Source organism: Gossypium hirsutum, chromosome D13 (assembly GCF_007990345.1).
Source record: "Gossypium hirsutum isolate 1008001.06 chromosome D13, Gossypium_hirsutum_v2.1, whole genome shotgun sequence".
NCBI lineage: Eukaryota > Viridiplantae > Streptophyta > Magnoliopsida > Malvales > Malvaceae > Gossypium > Gossypium hirsutum.
In genome coordinates, this window is record NC_053449.1 from 44568773 (window position 1) to 44586951 (window position 18179).

The window sequence follows — 18179 nt, forward strand, 5'->3', positions numbered from 1 at the left end:
GTACAACAAGATTACCATAGCTCCTACTAATCAAGAGAATACCACATTCACATGTCCTTATGGAACTTTTGCATTCCGAAAAATGCCGTTTAGATTATGCAATGCCCCTGCAACATTTTAGTGTTGCATGATGGCAATATTTTTAGACATGATGGAGAAACTTTTAGAAGTTTTTATGGATGACTTCTCGGTGTTTGGTGGTACTTTTGAAGACTGTTTGCTCCATCGTATTATTGATCAGAAAAACAAGTTCAAATAACAGTGAGTAAGTAAAATAATTAAGGGACACTCCACTGTAGTAATAGGCTGATTAGCTAAAGAGGTAGTTGTTTACTCCATTCATCTTTATAGTTAAAATCCTTAGTTTTATGAATGAGTTACATTCAAATTGTGGCATCATGTAATACTAGGTAATCTAGTGTATGCTCCATTAAGATTCTCAAGTAAGGAAACCATGTGACAAGATGAATTCCCTAGAAAAAAACTAATATTTGTAATTAATGCTTTGAAATGATAGAATAAATGAAAATACAAAAATTGAGTTTATAAGAAAGATAACCTAAGTGCATTAGGATGTATTTACTATAGTCAGAATTGCATGAATATTTAGGATTTTCTGAGTTTAGAAGAAAGATAACCTAAGTGCATTAGGAGGTATTTATTATAGTCAGAATTGCATGAATATTTAGGATTTTTTATAATTAGGTAACATTTTCTACACTTCGTTTGCTAAACAAACCTACAAAACATGAATCAATTTTTTTTTTGTTTTAATAGAAGACTGTTCAGAATGGAGGTATAGAATATACAACAAATGGTTTAGCAGTATATATAATAATTGTGTGTTATGTAAAATTCATGCATTCAACCATACTCATACACATTTTGCCTGAGGACAAGCAATAATTTAGGTTTCGGGTGTGATAACTCTTGAAAAGAGTTATATTTGAGGCTTCTAGATTTAATTAATTGTTTGTAATTAAGTAAATATGTTTGCATTTTTAGGATATTTTTAGAACATTGCATAACAAAGCTTGGATTGTGTTATAAATGTCATTATTTGCTACTGGGGATGAAATGTGTTGGTTATTGTTGGCAGTAGGTACAGGATGAAGAAGAGAAGAGAGAAATGAGAAGGAAAAATGAAGGAAGTGAAATATTGTCATAGGAGAATTTTTGTTAGATTACCAACAAGAGTGCCATGGCAATTCGAGGATGATGACAGAACATTCAGTCCACGTCATCCTTAGCTAGTTTTACTTGAACCAGATAAAACCCATGAACTATTTGAGATAGGGTAAATTATACCTGTATCTAACCACTTGATGATTTCTTTCTTGACTACGTCCTTCATGATGGGGTTCAATCTTTATTGTCCATCAATCGTCCCTTTTTCACCATATTCTAAGATAATCTTGTGCATGCATACAGCTAGACTAATTTCGTGGATATCGACTATGGTCCATCTGATAGCCTTCTTGAATTGTTTCAACACCAGGATGAGTTTCTCTTATTGCTTAGTAGTTAATTCAATTGAAATAATCACAGGTAGAGTAGAAGAGTTACCTAAATAAACATATTTCAAATGTGACAGAAGTACCTTCAGTTCTAATTTAGGTGGCTCCTCAGTTGACGCTTTTGGTTGGGCATAATCCCTTTTCTTTAACTCCAAAGATTCAAAGCGGGATTGCGGATTAAATCCGCTTTGATTAGCTTCTAACAAAGCTAAGTATTCATCCTCCTCTTCATCATTTGGAGGATCTGATGTCAAAATTTGTTCCAATGGGTCCTCAACATAATTGAGTTCCCTCTCCATGATTAAATCCTCTAAATCGGACTCTGCAGAACAATCATCAATTGTGTTAGGAAATCGTATGGACTTAAAAATGTTAAATGTTACCTGATCATCCTGAACATGCATAGTAAGCTCGCCCTTCTGTACATTAGTAAGGGTCCTTCCGGTTGCTAAGAATGGTCTTCCTAGAATGATTAGCACTTCTTTGTCTCCTTCAAAGTCTAGAATCACAGCAAGAAAGATAAATTTGTCTACACATACCAATACGTCCTCGATTTTTCCTTCTGGATGTACTAAGGATCAATCTGCTAATTGTAGTGTAACCGTAGTAGGTCTAACTTCACCTATCCCCAACTTCCTAAATATTGACATGTGCATCAAGTTGATACTCACACCCAAGTCATATAGTGCCTTACCACAATATATTGCTCTAATATTCCAAGGTATCGTAAAACATCCAGGATCCTTCAATTTTGGGGGTAGTTTGTCTTGAAGATATGCACTGTATTCCTTTGTTAGGGATACAGTCTCAAATTCTCTAAGCCTTCCTTTTTTAGACAGGATATCCTTTATGAATTTGACGTAGTTCGGCATTTGTTCAAGTGTTTCAACCAATAGGATGTTGATATGAAGTTGCTTGAGTACGTCTAGGAACTTCTTGAATTGAATTTCGTGCTTCTACTTCTGAAGTCTTTGAGGATAGGGTGGTGGAGATTTCTTTACTGGAACTGGTTGATTCGTTTTCTGTGGCAATTCTACATCTAACGGAGTTATTAGTTGATCAAAATTAATTGGTTCAGAAGTTACCTTGTCAGATTTTATAGATTCAATTTCTAGTGAAACTGGAATTTCAACACTCGGTTGAACTTCCAAGGACCGATTGGGCATATATAGTTGAGGTTCAAATGATTTATAATTAAGTTTCGGCTTTTCAGCTATTAATTATAAACTCATTTAGTCATGAAGTCATTCCACTGTAGTATCGTGACTGAGCTCTTCCCAACGACATACCATTACGAAAATAACTACACAGTGTTCGTCTAATGACCTTATCATAAGTGTGCTACCCTTACAGGATATCATTGATCTCTTTTGGATAATATTCGTTCTCCCAATATTATCCTATTTTATCTCATGGTAACCATTACATCTTCCTTCATGAAATCACTATCAAATAGTGATCAAGTCATCCTTTACAAAGGTGGATGACCCATGGCAACGTTTACTTCTGTAATACCCCTAACCCAGTCCAGACGTTATGGCCGAATATGGGTGTGTTATGAAGAAGGGTTTTAAAATTATATCTTTCAAGATAAATCGTATCATTTTATTAGTTTACAAATCACAGTCTTAATATCCAAAAAAACTTGTTTAAAATCTTATTTGAAACCATTTTAGGTTATCAAGAATTTGCAACGAAAATTTGAAAAACGTTTTATTCAAAACAAAGCTTGTGTTTCCAAAAACTATTTGTTTGTGTAAACTGCTTTTGTCAACATTGCGGAAAAGATAACAAAACAAACTCCAAATCCAAAAGTTAAAAACGATACAGTCCTGAGAGTCTTAAAAATTACAAACTCTCAAGAAAAACCAGATTTTAAAATAAAATCAATATTACTAAATAAAAACAGTTCTCTATCGAGTGGTCATCGCTGAGTCTCCACCGCACCGACCAACCTAAGTCTTTAGATTACTTGAACAGAACAGAAAAAAAGATGTGAGTTTTCATAAACTCAGCGTGTAACCCAACAGAAATAGTCATGCAACACACACAGAGTTTCATATACAGTCAGATACAGATTCAGACTTAAGTCCATAATAGATACAAATACCAGAATCAAATAAACAGAATAGATATGTAGTCGAGCTGTGCGGTTAAAAACACCCACCTACCCCTATCCTCTACACACCATCTCCGACCATCCCATCACCCTACCTGCAGTTAAAAACACCCACCCATCCCAACACACCATATAGTGTCGATGCGACACATAAGAGAATAATATGTAGTCAAGCTGCCAGAAAATAAGCAAAAGGTCACCGTACAGATCACTTCACATATGTGAATCCCAATCCAAACACAGATACATAATACATAATTAACAGAATCAACATGCCTAACATGCTAATATACAAGTAACATATATACTCAAACAGAACAGTCAGACATACCTATCAATGTCCTACTTAGATCAGGCTATCAAAATACCAGATCACATGAATTAAGGTTTGGTTAGCCCTTACCATCCCTACTGGAGGCCCACAGTCGATTGAAATGACCAGTACAACCCTAGGAAAAATTTTAAATTCCTAGGCCCACATGCCCGTGTGGCTCACATGACCAGATTGGCCTTGCCCATGTGGCACATTTGCCACACTCACATCGTAACATGGTCGTGTCTAACACACGACCACACCTACGACATTAACACGACCATGTCTCGTACACGGCCAGCCACACTACCGGGCACACGCCCTTGTGGCGTCGATAGTGCCCTTTTTTGGCTTTCGTTGAACCTCAATTTTTTATGTTTAGGGTACACACTTGGTACGGTTGATGCAGAAACACTCTCGAGACCACTAGAACCTAAAATCGACATAACAAGCTCTGAAAATCAGTCTAAATCCTCAATTACACCAAATTAATAAAACCGACAATGACAAAATTCAAGTTTTCAACACTTACCTAATTCCCCGAACGATTCCGACTACAATTCTATAAGAGAAGAACCTTATTCCTTACGAGTTGTTGCTGTCAAACCCAATAACAAAAACTAGCGAAAAGTGAACCCGACCTAAATAAACTTTAACAATTGCCCCCAAACCAAGAAAAACTCACCACATCCACTTATGTAGACATACAAAGCGATCAAAATTTCATAATATCGAAATTAGAAAGGACAAAAAACAAATATATGGTAGAGATTTAGAGAAGCAGGAAGAGAAATTATTGGCAGAGAAGGAAAAAGAAATAAATAGAAGGAGGGGAAAACAAAATTGACATCAGAAGAGTTTTGGGAAGAGAGAAAAATTAAAGAAAATAAAAATGAAATAAAACTAATTAATATCCTAACCTCCTACTAACTACAAAATCTCTACAACCCATACCTTAGTCCTCATCCAAAAACCTCAAAATCCTAATTCGACCTAAACTATCACAGACAACTGAAGTAAAAATTAACACTCCCACTCGCATAGGAATTCGAGCACAGGACCTTCAACACACTAACTCTTTACCACTCGAACCAGCAGACTCGTCATGATATGAGTTTACCAACAATATTACATAATTCTACCCAGCAGGGATAAGGTTAGGATTAAAAATAACACAATTTGATAGAGGTGGGAGTTGAACCCAAGACCTCATACACACACTCAAAACACTTAACCACTGCAACAGATACACGGTTATGCCAATTTTCACCAAAAGCATAATTAAATTATTCAGGGCGTTACAACTTTTTATCCACCATGTAATGTCAATGAGAGGATATCATTTAACCTTTCTTTGGGATATGAATTCTACTATTTTGAATGATGCTACATACTACAGAAGTCATACACCTAATGCACTAGCTTTCAGTTCTTTATCTATTTGAACTCATGCTTTTACTTACATCAAAGTGTATGAGTCACGCATACATAGTCTGCCATCCACCTAGGATTTAGGTATGCTACACTATAAATGTTACAAATGAATAAATCCATAAGTGATTCAAGATTTAGTCTACTTGGGTCCCATCCGATGTAGTGTTAGTCCATTTAGTCACATCTATGTCTCTATCTTCTGGGCGCCATCCGCTATGATGCCTGGAAACACTAAAATATGTAGATTTTTTTTTACACCTGCACTAATTCATGCACTTTCTAAGTAATTTTTGTTGAATTTTATACTTTTATTATAAAATAATTAATTTAAGCTTAGTTTATAAAAAAATTTTAATTTTAATTATTTTTATAATAATTTTGCAAAAATTGAGTTATTTTTGGCAATTTTGCACAAATGATGAAAAATCAGCTCAACGGTCACCTTGGAATAATTAATTTACAAGACACCTTGGGACCACAAGATGATAATATAACAGACGTGGAGGACTTAAATTTAAGTTTTTAGACTTCTTCGAATCAATTGGTCTGATTTAATTATTATTGGAAAAAACGGGCAGCTAGAAGTAGATAAAATGACTTGAATTGAGTAAGTAAAGAGGGAGGAGGAACAAGTTGAAAAGAATAGCCCAAACTGTCCCATGTTGCTAACCCAATCAGCTTATTTTGGTTTATTTTAATACTTGCAAATCAGCCCTTGAACTTTTCCTAAAATGTCATTCAAACCCCTTCCTTTTTCATGCATTCTACTTTTAGCCACAAGCTAAAAATAGAAAATTCAAACTCAACATGAATATTTGTATTGTTGTTCTTCAATTAATTAAATTGAATTAAATTCCTTTTGTGTTAGATTAATTGCATTATGTTCGCTTATATTATTAAAAATGTGTTTGTGTTATTATTAGGTCTCAGTAAATTATTCAATTAAATAAAATCATGCTTATCTTATGCGTGCATTTTAATTGTAAGGTAACTATTGAATTCATCATTTAAACGGATTGAAATTGTAATTAATGGACACAATATTTAGTTGGTGCATGTTTAATCTTCAAGGTAGTTGAGGGTGAAATTAGCGACAGTATCAAATAATACATTAGCCTTCCATAACTTGTAAGATTATTGTGATTAAATTATTTCAATATAGAGATATATTGTTAGTTCACTTAATCTTTTATTTGCTTATTAAAATTCGATTAAGCGTTTGAATTGACATAGAGGTATGGTCAAGATGTTATTGGGTTTTAGTAGGTAAGTATGTGTATTAGTTACCCAGTTGCCGAGTTGCCTTGAAATTATTTGTAACAACATGAACACAACTTTAATTATTCTAAGTTAAAGAATAAAATTGATCTAACACATTTATGTCATATTTGATTAAACTCATCTTTTAGAAATCATGCATTGAATATTTTTTACTTTTATTTTTTTCTTTATTAAATTACTTAGTTAATTTCTAGTTTTTACAAAACCTCTTCAAATTTTTCATTATCAAATTATTTAAAGTTGCATTTCATAAATATTTTCATTCACAGTCCCTATGGGTACGATAACTCGACATTACTTGTCACTTTATTACTTATTGTAATTGTGTACACTTGTACATTTTCATCGTTCCAATGCCTAAGACAAGACATTTCCCTAATTGAACTTGATAGACAACATATTAGTCATTCAATCGGTTTGCTCATTGCTAATTACACTAAGGACATCTTTAGGTTTGTCTACTAATCCAAATTGTCTTTCCGTACTACCATCTGACCACGTAATACCACTTAGTAGTAGTTAAACATGTAGACAACCAATGAGAAACATTTGCTTCCATTTTTCTTTACTTGCAAAAACCATGTGAGGACAATTATACAAAGTATTTTATTATAATTAATGAATTTGTCTTATTAACCAATCTATTCAATAAAAAATTACAAGTTTATCATGATGAAAATACTACACTTAGGGCACTAGATCCAACAATTATTGGGGTTACAATTACTATTGTTGTAACTTTAACTAATAGGTAATCCGGACGATTGTTGAAAAATTAGGTTTACTTGTAAATACACTTTTATAGGATTGAGGTGGGGAATACTTATAGGATGAGTTCTTAGGATACCTTATAAAGAATGAGATATTATCCCAATTAACTGTGTTGGAAAGTCAACAACAAAATGACGTGGTAGAGAGAAGGAATAGAACTTTATTAGACATAGTTCGATCAATGTTAAGTTATTTGCAATTTGTTGTAACATCATATACCCAGCCTAGTCGTGAAGCCCTGATACGGGATGCCACACCACCGTCTCGTCTCATGTGCATCAAATAGGAAGCTAGATTCAAGCAACCCGATCATATTTTGTTAACCCATACAAGTGTTAAGTCATCCAAATTGTTAACTAACATTTTTACATGCAAAGCATTCGTTAATTTTTCATACACACAGCTAGAATCATGCATAATGGCTATTTAGCAAAATTTCATAAAAATGTTCGTAGGTATCAATATAGACATCCATGTACCGATATTTTCCATAACTGGTATCGATACCACTTGGAAAAATGATACTAAATGTACATACCATTTTCATTCAAAATCCTAAACTATAAAAAATTATCGGTACCAATTACAAAATATCGGTACTTTAGTCCCGATTATCGATACTCGAGATAAGGTATCGATACCAAAATGCTATTCTTTTCCTGTATGTTTTAATTTACAAAGGTATCATTTTTAAAGTGTAATGTCGATATCTCTGCCCCTGGACATTAAATTTTAGCATATATGTGAACTAAGCCAGTCCAAATGTGATTCTAACCAATATGCATCAACCACTAAGTTAAATAACCAGTCATATGACTTAATCAATAGTACAAAATCCCAAAAACAAGTCCAAACAAATATCATTGTGCCAACATTAATGTCTACAATCCTAAGTAATAGTAATAACATGACATTCTTAGAAACCAAATCAAAATGGTTAAAAATCAATGACCCAAAATAGTTCCACCATATTTCCTAATTCCCCAATACGAAAAAAAATAATAGTTCACCTACGATAAATAACTAGTCTTTCTTAGATCACAACCTCGGAAACCACACCACCCAACCATGAGGTCACTAATCTTCATATGTTGAAATGAGTGGGTAAGCTTTAACAATGTAACACCCCGAACCCGAGACCGTCACCGGAGTCGAACACGAGGTGTTAACAGACTTTAAAAATAATTTCCCAGACACTGCCAATCTGCGTACTAGTCGCTTTAAAAATCATATCTTGAGTTCAGAAACTCGTAATCCAGTTCCGTAAATTTTCCCTGAAACTAGACTCATATGCCCATCTACATATTTTTTTCTAGAATTTTTGGTTGGGCCAATTAGTACAGTTTATTAGTCAAAGTCTCCCATGTTACAGGGATCGACTACACTGACCTTTGCGTATTATGACTTGGATATCTCCCTGTAAAGGGCTTCAATACTGATGCCGTTTGTTTCTATAGAAACTAGACTCAGAGAGGAATCTATACATATATGGCTTGACTCCTAATTGTCTCTGGTTAATTTATAATGAATTTCGAAAGTCAGAACAGGAAATCCAGAAACCGTTCTGGCCCTGTCTCACAAGAACCTGAATATCTCTTAACATACTGTCCGTATGATTGTTTCGTTACTTTCTTATGAAAATAGATTCATCAAGGTTCGTTTACATAATTTATTCACTATTTAATTCCATTCCTACTATTTTTAGTGATTTTCCAAATCTACATCACTGCTGCTATCAGCATCTGCCTTTAAGGTAGACTTTACCTATTTCATAGTTTCCATGATTCAACTAGCCCTTTTTGCATAAATAGCACAATTTATGATAGTGATTAACCATTCCCATGGCTAGTCCTTGTCAAGCATATCCACACCTCTCAATAACCATATCGATACCAAATGATTATAACATTATACTCAAACATATATAAGCCATTTTCGCATGGCTATCCAAAATTATACAAGTCCAAAGGGTCCATGACCCACAACGAACGGGTAGTCCTATACATGCCATTTCGAAGTTCAACCAAAATTGTACCAAAAGGGGGGGGGGCTTTGATAGTGTGGGCGACTTCGACTTCAAAATCCCGAGTCCGATAGCTAGAGAACCAAAATCTATAAAATAGAGGATCAAAGAAACGGAGTAAGCAATTTATGCTTAGTAAGTTTTGAGCAAGGAATTCCAGCACAGCAAAAGTATAGCATTCATATAGCTAAACGGATAATTTCATATGCACAAATTTTCGATATCATACTTGCTTCACATTACCAACCCTTATGTACATACACAAAAGATCAACTTAGCCAAAGGCCGGTAGCTCGTTTATCAACTGAGCGAATACTTATTTGTAAGGGCTCAACTAAATTCAAGCACATACGAAACATACCTCAATGTTGGGATGTTTCTAGAGTATTTACTGAAATTTTTACAGCAAGATCATTCATTCCCAAATCACGTACCTTCGGAATTTAACCGGATATAGCTACTCGTAAAAATGCCTTCGGGACATAGCCCGGTTATAGTAACTCGCACAATTGCCTTCGGGACTTAACCCGGATTTAGTAACTTGCACAATTGCCTTCGGGACTTAACCCGGATTTAGTAACTCGCACAAATGCCTTCGGGCTTAGCCCGGAATTAGTATCTCGCACAAATGCCTTCGGATCTTAGTCCGGATATGGTCACTTAGCACAAAGCCTTCGGGACTTAGCCCGGACATCATTCAAATAACCATGCACATTTAACAGTAAATCATGGCACATTCGTATTTCATTTTCGTTAACAAAACTCAAACACAAGACACTTATCATTCTTGCAATTTCGGCTCAATAGCCACACACAAAGAGCATGATTTTGGTTTGCTTAAAACATGATCTAATCAAATCATAATTTAAGCTCTTTTACTCAAGAACTTACCTCGGGTGTTGTCGAACAATTCCGATAGCTATTCGACCACTTTTTCCTTTCCTTTATCGGATTTAGTTCCCCTTTGCTCTTGAGCTTAATTAAACAAATAAATTGATTTAATCATTTGAGCATCGAAAAGAGGAACACAAGGAACTTAGCCCATATTTATACATTAGACATTAAAGTCACATATGTACAGAATCATGAATCAAACTCAACATTTTAGCTAATTTTTTCCCCTTGGCCGAATTTTCTAAGCCAAGACAAAAGCATCAATATGCTTGCCTCTAACCGAATACATGCAACACCAATCTCCTTCCTATGGCCGAATATGCATGTCTATGTTGGGGCCGATTTCAACACTTAATACATTCTACAAGTATGGTCACTTGTATTGACTAAACACCCTTTTGTTTCAAGTTCAAAACTTGGCTAATACACACATATATACACTAGTAAAGCATCCTCTCCCTTTCCATCAATTTAACCCATGCATTACTCATTAATATACAAAAATTATATTCGGCCTTAGCACACAACTTGGTAGCCGATTCTTCTCCATCTAGCAACCAATGCACATATGTGCTCACTCAAAAATGCTAAAAAGAAGATTCAAGAATCATCAATCCACCATCACATGCATCATTAACAAGCTTCATATTTAGCATGCAATGGCATTAACACAAAATCTACCTAGGCCGAATATCATCCCCATGACATAGCAAAGATTTGAACCATGGGCTAATTAGAACTCAAGCTAGCAACTAAAAACATGCATGAATCTCATGGCACAACCTCAAACATACCTTGATCTAGATACAAGTATGGTCAAACCTCCTCCTAATCCTCTTCCAAACCAAACATGAAGCAAGAACTCCTTCCTCCTTCCTTAGAATTTTCGGCCAAATGAAGATGAAAAAGGATGAACAAAATTTTCTCTTTTCTTTTCTTTAACTCACGGCAATGGGGGGGGGAGAAACAACCACACACTCCTTTTTTTTTTTATTTTCATCATATTCCCTTTTATTATTTTATGCCCATGCTCCTTATTTTATTTTTTTCCACCCATGATGCACCAACACAACATGTCTATGACATGTCTTGCCCATCACACTTGGTCTACCATGCTTGTCATGGCCGGCCACTACTAATTAGGGGGGAAATTTGACATGCAAGTCCCCCCTTTTTATTTCATGCACTAATAGGTCCTTATGCTTCGACCTGTCACATTTCAAAAATGTCGCACATAAGTCCTATTGACTAAATTCACATGCAATCGACTAAATCGAAGCTTGAAATTTTCACACATTCATAATTACATATTCTAGACAATAAATATCACATTCAAACATTTTGGTGACTCGGTTTAGCGGTCCCGAAATCACTTTCCAACTAGGGTCAATTTTGGGCTGTCACAACTCTCCCCCACTTAAGAAATTTTCGTCCCCGAAAATCTTACCGGTAAATAGGTTTGGGTATCGTTCTTTCATCGAGCTCTCGGTTTCCCAAGTAGCTTCCTCGATCCCGTGTTTGAGCCATAACACCTTAACTAACGGAACCCTTTTGTTTCGCAACTCTTTCACTTCACGAGCTAGGATACGAATCGGTTCTTCTTCATAACTCAAGTCAGATTGAATTTCAACTTCTGAGGGATTAATCACATGTGACGGATCGGATCTATAACGTCGAAGCATCGAAACATGAAAGACATCGTGAATCTTTTCAAGTTCAGGGGGCAAAATCAATATATACGCAACCAGACCAACTCGTTCGGAGATTTCGTACGGCCCAATGAATCTCAGGCTCAACTTGCCCTTACGGCCAAATCTGAGTACCTTTTTCCAAGGCGAAACTTTAAGAAACACTTTATCTCCCACCTGATATTCAATGTCTTTTCGTTTCAAATCCGCATACGATTTTTTGACGATCTGTGGCTGCTTTCAGACTTTCACGGATTACCTTTACTTTCTGTTCGGCATCTTTAATCAAGTCAACTCCGAAAATTTTACTTTCACCGAGCTCGGTCCAAAACAATGGTGTACGGCATTTACGACCGTACAAAGCCTCGTAAGGTGCCATTTTAATACTTGATTGAAAACTATTGTTGTAAGCGAATTCAATCAAAGGTAAATACCGTTCCCATGAACTACTGAACTCGAGGATGCAACATCTCAACATATCCTCAAGTATCTGAATTATCCGCTCAGATTGACCATCGGTTTGGGGGTGAAAAGCAGTGCTAAAATGCAGCTTGGTACCCAAAGCTTCTTGCAATTTCCTCCAAAATCACGAGGTGAATCTCGGATCTCTATCCGACACGATAGAAATAGGTACCCCGTGTAATCTCACAATCTGAGAAACATACAATTCGGCTAGTTTATCCAATGAAAAATACGTACGCACGGGGATAAAGTGAGCCGACTTAGTCAGTCTATCAACAACAACCCAAATCGCATCCTTCTTACTTGCTGACAATGGCAGTCCGGACACAAAGTCCATTGTGACTCGATCCCATTTCCACTCGGGTATCATGATCGGCTGAAGTAATCCTGAAGGCACTTGATGTTCTGCTTTCACTTGTTGACATATTAAACATCTCGAAACAAAGTCGGAGATGTCTCGTTTCATACCATGCCACCAAAACCAACATTTCAAATCGTTGTACATTTTCGTACTCCCCGGGTGAATTGACATTCGGCTACAATGGGCTTCATTCAGAATCATCGAAATGAGTTTCGAATTCCTTGGAACGCACAAACGACTTCTGAACCTCAAACAATCATCATCATCAATTTGAAACTCCGATTCCTTGTTCGGAACACACTCAGCCCGTTTTGCAACCAATTCATCATCAACTTTCTGGGCTTCACGAATTTGATGAATCAATAATGGTTTGGCTTTTAATTCAGCTACTAACACATTGTCGGGTAGAACAGACAAGTGCACATTCATCGCTCGTAAAGCAAACAATGATTTTCGGCTTAAGGCGTCCACAACCACATTAGCCTTTCCTGGGTGGTAATCAATGACAAGCTCGTAATCTTTCAACAACTCAAGCCAACGTCTTTGTCGCAGATTTAAGTCTCTTTGAGTCATCAAATATTTGAGACTTTTGTGATCCGAAAATACATGGCACTTTTCACCAAATAAGTAATGTCACCATATTTTTAAAGCAAATACGATGGCAGCTAGTTCAAGATCATGGGTCGGATAATTTTTCTCATGTGGCTTTAATTGTCTCGATGCATAGGCCACCACTCGACCTTCTTGCATCAATACGCAACCCAACCCAAGTAGGGATGCGTCACTATAAATGACAAACTCTTTGCCTGATTCGGGTTGCACTAAAATTGGAGCTTCAGTCAAATAAGTTTTCAGTTGATCGAAACTTTTCTGACATTTCTCCGTCCATTCGAACTTAACATCCTTTTGAAGTAGCTTCGTCATTGGTGTGGCTATCATCGAGAAACCTTTTACAAATCGTCGGTAATAACCGGCGAGCCCCAGGAAGCTCCGAACTTCGGTAATATTTCTTGGAGGTTTCCAGTTAAGTATGGCTGAAATTTTGTTCGGGTCAACTCGAATACCCGATGCGGATACCACGTGACCCAAGAAGCTAACCTCTCTTAACCAGAACTCACACTTACTGAACTTAGCATATAACTGCTTATCCTGCAAAATTTGCAACACTAGTCTCAGGTGCTCAGCATGTTCGGTCTCATCTCTTGAATAGACCAAGATGTCATCAATGAACACAACTATGAACCGATCCAAATATGGTCTAAAGATCCGATTCATCAAATCCATAAATACCGCAGGGGCATTAGTGAGCCCAAACGGCATCACTAAGAATTCGTAGTGACCATATCTCGTTCTGAAGGCAGTTTTGGGTATGTCCGAATCTCGAATCCGCAACTGATAATAGCCCGATCTCAAATCTATTTTTGAGAACACTGAGGCTCCCTTCAGTTGGTCGAACAAATCATCGATACGCGGTAACGGATATTTGTTCTTTATCGTCACTTTATTCAGTTGACGATAGTCAATGCACAACCTCATGGTTCTGTCCTTCTTTTTCACGAACAATACTGGTGCACCCCAAGGTGAGAAACTTGGTCGAGCAAAACCTCTATCCGTCAATTCTTGCAACTGAGCTTTCAACTCTTTTAACTCGGTTGGTGCCATACGATACGGAGCCATCGAAATCGGCGTAGTCCCAAGTACAAGCTCAATACCAAACTCTATCTCCCGAACAGGTGGTAAACCCGGTAATTCTTTAGGAAAAACATCCGGGTATTCACAAACCACCGGCACAGATTCGGGTTTCTTTTCTAATTCTTTGTCATCAAGTACATACGCAAGGTATGCTTCGCACCCTTTTCTTACATATTTCTGGGCCAACATTGAGGATATTACAGCTGGCAACCCATCCAAGTCCGTAGACTCAACTCGGATTACTTCGTTATTTGCGCACCTCAATTCAATAGTCTTGCTTTTGCAATTCACAACCGCATCATGCACGGTCAACCAATCCAACCTGAGAATAACATCAAATTCATTAAACGGCAAAAGCATCAAGTCCGCCGAAAAACAGGAACCTCGAATTACTAGGGGACATTTCTTACACACTTTGTCGACAAGCACGTAACGACCCAAGGGATTTGACACCCGAATTACGAACTCAGTAGACTCAATAGGTAAAGTCTTACTGGATGCTAGGGTTTCACATATGTAAGAATGAGTAGAACCGGGGTCAATCAAAACAATTACATTAGTTTCAAGGAGAGTAAAAGTACCGATAATAACATCAGGCGAAGAAACATCCTCGCGGGCACGTATAGCATAAGCTCTAGCAGGCGCACGAGCCTCGGATCTGGTCGTAGCATCTCTAGATCCTCTCTGACCACCACCAGCATTGCCCGTATTTCCAGATGGTCTACCTCGAGCAGTGGTAGCACCCGGTTTCCCACTCTAATTTACATTCTGTTCAGACAACCTCGGGCAATCTTTAATGAAGTGGTCAACTGATCCGCACTTGTAACAGGAGCGATCAGGGAATCTACAACTCCCCGAATGCCATTTACCGCAATATCGACATTTCGTTCTATCTCGACGTTCATTCCCAACACTGGCGACCGAAGTGCCTCGTGTACCCACAGGGGGTCGATCACGATCTCGTCTAAAAAGGCCCGAAGTGCCTCTCGACCAGCCCACATCATCTCGAAATTTCTTCGATGCCTGTTGAAGAGACTTTCCCGAAGATCTTTTACGAAACTCTCCAGTTCCCACATCAACTTTTTGTTTTTCTTTTCTAAGCTCTTCGGCTTTACAAGCTCGCTCGACAAGTACTACGAACTCTCGTATTTCAAGAATGCCAACGAACATTTTTATATCTTCATTCAGCCCATCCTCGAAGCGTCTACACATGATAGCCTCGGACGAAACACATTCCAGAGCGTATCTACCAAGTCTAACAAATTTTCGCTCGTAATCAGTAACTGACATAGAACCTTGCTTAAGCTCAAGAAATTCCTTCCGTTTTTGATCAACAAATCTCTGACTGATATACTTTTTCCGAAACTCAGTTTGGAAAAACTCCCAAGTTACTTGCTCTCGGGGCACAACAGAAGTCAGAGTACTCCACCAATAGTAGGCAGAATCGCGTAGCAAGGAGATAGTACACTTTAGGCATTCATCGGGTGTACAAGATAGCTCATCGAGTACCCGGATAGTGTTGTCCAACCAAAATTCAGCTTGCTCAGCATCGTCGCTATCCGTAGCTTTAAATTCAGTAGCCCCATGTTTTCGGATTCTGTCAACTGGGGGCTTATTTGGCCTTATTTGGTCAGTTTCCGGAGGTATTGTAGGTGCGGGGGTGGTATTTGTCGGGAATGGAGGTTGTGGAACAGCCGGATTAGTTCGAATGTATTGGTTGAACCAATCATTCATCACGCTATAGAAAGCTTGTCTAGCTTCATCATTCGGGTTACTAGCATTAGGTTGAGAGTCCGCCGGCACTGTCCCTTGTGCGGGAGCAGGCGCTACACTCACAAGAACATCAGCTACCGCTCGGTCGGGATCGGGATCCATTACTATAAATAAACACATTTGCAAATGTCAGAAATCACCACACTATCAAATAATCACATAAAATGGCATGTATAGCTAGACCCAACGCATTACGGTAGTCCTAGAATCGACTAAACCGTAGCTCTGATACCAATCAAATGTAACACCCTGAACCCGAGACCGTCACCGGAGTCGAACACGAGGTGTTAACAGACTTTAAAAATAATTTCCCAGACACTGCCAATCTGCGTACTAGTCGCTTTAAAAATCATATCTTGAGTTCAGAAACTCGAAATCCAGTTCCGTAAATTTTCCCTGAAATTAGACTCATATGCCCATCTACATATTTTTTTCTAGAATTTTTGGTTGGGCTAATTAGTACAGTTTATTAGTCAAAGTCTCCCATGTTACAGGGATCGAGTACACTGACCTTTGCGCATTACGACTTGGATATCTCCCTGTACAGGGCTTCAATACTGATGCCGTTTGTTTCTATAGAAACTAGACTCAGAGAGGAATCTATACATATATGGCTTGACTCCTAATTGTCTCTGGTTAATTTATAATGAATTTCCAAAGTCGGAATAGGAAATCCAGAAACCGTTCTGGCCCTGTCTCACAAGAAACTGAATATCTCTTAACATACTGTCCGTATGATTGTTTCGTTACTTTCTTATGAAAATAGATTCATCAAGGTTCGTTTACATAATTTATTCACTATTTAATTCCATTCCTACTATTTTTAGTGATTTTCCAAATCTACATCACTGATGCTATCAGCATCTGCCTTTAAGGTAGACTTTACCTATTTCATAGTTTCCATGATTCAACTAGCCCTTTTTGCATAAATAGCACAATTTATGATAGTGATTAACCATTCCCATGGCCAATCCTTGTCAAGCATATCCACACCTCTCAATAACCATATCCATACCAAATGATTATAACATTATACTCAAACATATATAAGCCATTTTCGCATGGCTATCCAAAATTATACAAGTCCAAAGGGTCCATGACCCACAACGAACGGGTAGTCCTATACATGCCATTTCGAAGTTCAACCAAAATTGTACCAAAAGGGGGGCTTTGATAGTGTGGGCGACTTCGACTTCAAAATCCCGAGTCCGATAGCTGGAGAACCAAAATCTATAAAACAGAGGATCAAAGAAACGGAGTAAGCAATTTATGCTTAGTAAGTTTTGAGCAAGGAATTCCAGCACAGCAAAAGTATAGCATTCATATAGCTAAACGGATAATTTCATATGCACAAATTTTCGATATCATACTTGCTTCACATTACCAACCCTTATGTACATACACAAAAGATCAACTTAGCCAAAGGCCGGTAGCTCCTTTATCAACTGAGCGAATACTTATTTGTAAGGGCTCAACTAAATTTAAGCACATACGAAACATACCTCAATGTTGGGATGTTTCTAGAGTATTTACTGAAATTTTTACAGCAAGATCATTCATTCCCAAATCACGTACCTTCGGAATTTAACCGGATATAGCTACTCGTTCAAATGCCTTCGGGACATAGCCCGGTTATAGTAACTCGCACAATTGCCTTCGGGACTTAACCCGGATTTAGTAACTCGCACAATTGCCTTCGGGACTTAACCTGGATTTAGTAACTCGCACAAATGCCTTCGGGCTTAGCCCGGAATTAGTATCTCGCACAAATGCCTTCGGATCTTAGTCCGGATATGGTCACTTAGCACAAAGCCTTCGGGACTTAGCCCGGACATCATTCAAATAACCATG